Raw genomic sequence first — 4,213 nt, 5'->3', positions numbered from 1 at the left:
TGAAGTGTACACAATTTCTTATGTGTTACAATTAATAATCACATTGCTTCCCTGTCACCCCCTTGGTACTGCTGCCAGATTCCTTTCACTGAAACAGTGTTGAACAGATTTGATTCATGCTTGCTTCCATTCAGTTGTTATCTCTGCACCTGTTTCTGAGATGACCATGTCTTAGCAATAGCCCTTTCTACTATATAACCCATCACACCAACTATTCAATATTTTATGAAAGGAAAGGTGCATATGCAACTCCTGACAGGCAGGGATTGTGTACTTTTAATAGTTGTGTAGAAGAGGAAATTTCACAGGATATGAATTGTGGCTTTTAATAGTTGTATAAAAAAGGAGATTTCAGCAGGTGTTCCTGCTGGTCATGCAAGCTCCACCTGCTGAAATTAAGGCTGAAACACAACCATTAAAGGTACAGGGGCCCTGTCATGATTTTTACTCAACCACAATGCCAGTTAAGTATTATAATGGTAATCAAAGCAAAGAATTTAACACCATGTCAGAGATGAGGTTGCCTGTTTCAACAGAGGCCAGAAATAGCTGGCATTGTCACTCACAGCCAAATTATGAGACAAGGATTTGAAACTTCCCACTGGAATGATAGAGACATTCTCAATGGTTGCCCAGGAGGGGACAAGGGGGGAATTGAACAGTATCTCCCAGCCCCAGCCAGGATATTCCTCACAGTCCACATGGCCCAAAACAATCTGCCCGGAATGAGTTATTAGATTTGCCCAATTTTGTGTACAACTCTGAATTGGACTGGCAATTGCTCTTCACTTCAACACTGGCAAAAAGATAGTAGTGTCCTCCACCACATCTGAAGCATACCCTCCAACATTTTACAGATGAAAACGAATGTGGCCAAGCCACATCAGAGTGCAATGAAATGGGCAAAAGTCATTAATGTGGAAGATAAAAGAGAATGCAGCAGTTTGGTTTTGTCAGAGAATACAGGGAAGGGCAAGATTGTAACCACTCTTCTCCTCTCTTCTTCTCCTCTGCTGAGTTAATTGAGTGCAAACTACTTTTAAACATTAATTTACAACAATTGAAGTAAGCCCTTGCCAAAAGGAGAAAGTGGGAGGAGGGGAGGGAAATGGAGATGTTTTAAAGGCAGCTGGAAAAGTGGGACAAAAGAGAATTAATCAGGACTGTCCCTGGCGAACGGAGACAGTCTGAAAGTGTGCTGAAATTAGCAGGCACCTTTATGGGGTGGAGGATGGGCCATGTGTCTTTCGGCAGAGGGGGAAAGCCAGGGACTTCAAAGAAATATTGGGGTGTGTGCACTGCTACTAACACCCTCCCCCCCCACACACACACATCTGGAATCTAGGGCAGTTGTCTCATGTTGTTGAATGATAGAGCCAGCTCTGACTTGACTGCTTTTGAAAAAAGAGATACTGGTTTAGAGAGTACAGTGGGTCCTCTGTAACTGCTGGGGTTTGGTTCCAAGACTCCCCACATCCGTGGACGCTCATGTCCCATTAAATACAATGGCATAGCAAAATGGTGTCTCTTATACAAAATGGCAAGATCAAGGTTTGCTTTTTGGAATGTGTGTGTATTTGAATATTTTCAAACCAATGATGGTTGAATCTGTAAATAAAGAACCCATGGATATGGAGGGCCAATTGTATTGGGGAAATGTTGTAAACCAGGCCTTAAGCCATGCTGGCAGCTTTGGAATCCAGACATGGCAAAAGAATTCTCTCTGATTAGGATTTAGCTCCCTCATGTGGCAATGGAAGAAATTCCCACTGGAAAGTAATACAAGAGCCGGTTTGTTACACATTTCATAGGATCTAGCTGTAAAGTTGTAGGGACCAGGTGCATTCACTTTTTCCATCTCAGTTTCTCAGGAAGAGTCCATGTCTCCTCCTATTTTTGCCTTGAGTTTAGTTTTTGTTTTTTTTAATAGGCTATATGAATTTTCAGTGCGCCACCAGCCAACCAGTGACAATTAACAAAGACTGGAAAAATATCATGAGTTCCACTGTGAAACGAAGCATTCTGCAAAAAAAGTATCTGTATTTGGGAAGCAGGTTCTAAACAGGTACAAATTGAGATTTAAGGTCTCATGAGCACATAAGTGGCCATCTAAGCATCACCAAAAAAGAATTGCTTCACCACACCAATGACTTGAATCTGCATACATTAACATTTCCATAGTTATATATATGTAAATAGAAACCCAATACCTCTCACCATAATGGGGAAGACAGCTACAGTGTGTGCTTGTCTGCTCAGTCCCTGGGGTACATGGAAGGAAGGGGAATCATACATACCAGTGGTAGGAATCTTGTGAGAGCCAGTGCATACTGGTTTGAGCACTGGACGACGATTCTGAAGACCGGAGTTCAAATCCCCTCTCAGCTATGGAAACCTAGTGGGTGCTCTTGGACAAATCACACTCTCCCAGTCTCAGAGGAAGGCAAACCTCTTCTGAACAAATCTTCCAAGAAAACTCCATTCACTTTAGGGTCACCATAACTCAGGAATGACTTGAAAGCACATAAACAATAACAGCTATCTTGCAGCACTCCAAATGTTATTGAATTACACTTTCCATCATTCCTCATCATTGGCTATGATAGCAAGGGCTGCTTGGAGATGCCACACCTGGAGGGCCACAAAATTCCCACCCCTACTATATATTATGGAACACACATATTTATATATTACATATATTTATGCATCCAAAACAGCATCATCCAGCCACAACACACAAGAAAGATATCAGCAAAACTCAGGTTTGGCAGAAATATTTAAAAAAAAACGGATGTAGGGAAACAAATGTCAAACCTCTCGATTTTTCTTATTAATTATAATTTCAGTCTTTCCTTTTCTTTAATATGCTCAATGGCCTGTTACAGACTGCCAAAATAAAGCTGCTTTGGGTCTCTTTGGAGGTATGCTGTTTAAATGATGCATGCACCCTAAGAGTCCGGAAGCTGCACCAAAGCTGCACTCCAGTGCTTAGGAATGGAGTGTGGCTTTGGTGCGATCTCCGGACTCTTAGGACCCATGCATCATTTAAATAGCATACTTCCAAAGAGACCCGAAGCAGCTTTATTTTGGCAGTCTGTCTTTTCTGCTGCCCAGCCTATGTCCACAACTCTGTAAGATAGGTAAGCTTAAAAATGACAGGCTCAAATTCTCTCAATGAGTTTCATGGCTCATTTAGGACTTGAACCTGGATCTCCTAAGTCCCAGCTCAACTTTCTCAACTACAGTGGTACCTCGGGATACGAAATACCCAGGTTACGAATTTTTCGGGATACGAAAAAATGCCATTGGAAATAATTGTTCCGGGTTACGAATGTTTTTTCGGGTTACGAAAAAACTTCGGCGCTATTTTACACGGAACCGCGGCTTTTCCCCATTAGCGCCTATGGCAATTCGGCTTACGAAGGCTTTTCGGGTTACGAAAGCGGCCGCGGAACGAATTAATTTCGTAACCCGAGGCACCACTGTACTCACACATCAGCGTGTTCACAAAGCACAAAATTCTGAGTGTTGGGGCAGGGAGTGACAAAAGGTTGGGAAGACCAGAATGAAGCGTCCTGGAGGAGAGTATGGATACACTCTTTACTGCAACATTTTGCTGAAAGCCTCATTTGTATTGTTCTTACTGAAATACTGGCACATATGGAAACGTTGGGTTGCATGTCTGAATGCTACTTTTTCTCAAAAAGAAAAAAAAACAATCTAGACATGAGTTCTCCTTGATCTAAGGGGCTCAACAGAAGGGCAGAAAGGGGCAGTGAGACGCTGCCCCTTTCTGCCCTGGAAGCAGGCCAAGGCAACCGCAGCCTATGAACAGAGCAAAAAGAAACCCCCAAAAGGGGCTTCTTTTTGTGCTGCAGAAGATGCCATTGGCGCATTCATGCTCTATGATGACACCCCTCATGCACCACGCTGTTTGGATGCGGTGCACGAGGCATGTCATAGGCACATGTGCCATTTGGACATGTGTGTGCCAAGATGGCGCCCAGACAGCACAATATTGCTCAGGAGCATGCAGTGTTCCGCTCTTCCAAACCCTAATTTTGGCCCCAGGCCGGTGCATACCACCAGTCGGTACTGGGCCATAGTTCCACAACCACCATGGTAGCCACTGCCTACACTGGCTGGGAAGCTCAACTAAGTAACATTTCCAAGCTTTGCTGCACTTCAGAATAAAGTTATAATGACAATAATA

Source organism: Sceloporus undulatus, chromosome 6 (genome assembly GCF_019175285.1).
Source record: "Sceloporus undulatus isolate JIND9_A2432 ecotype Alabama chromosome 6, SceUnd_v1.1, whole genome shotgun sequence".
Taxonomy (NCBI): Eukaryota; Metazoa; Chordata; class Lepidosauria; order Squamata; family Phrynosomatidae; genus Sceloporus; species Sceloporus undulatus.
The sequence above is the reverse complement of the archived record's forward strand: the minus strand, read 5'-3'. Positions refer to the sequence as shown.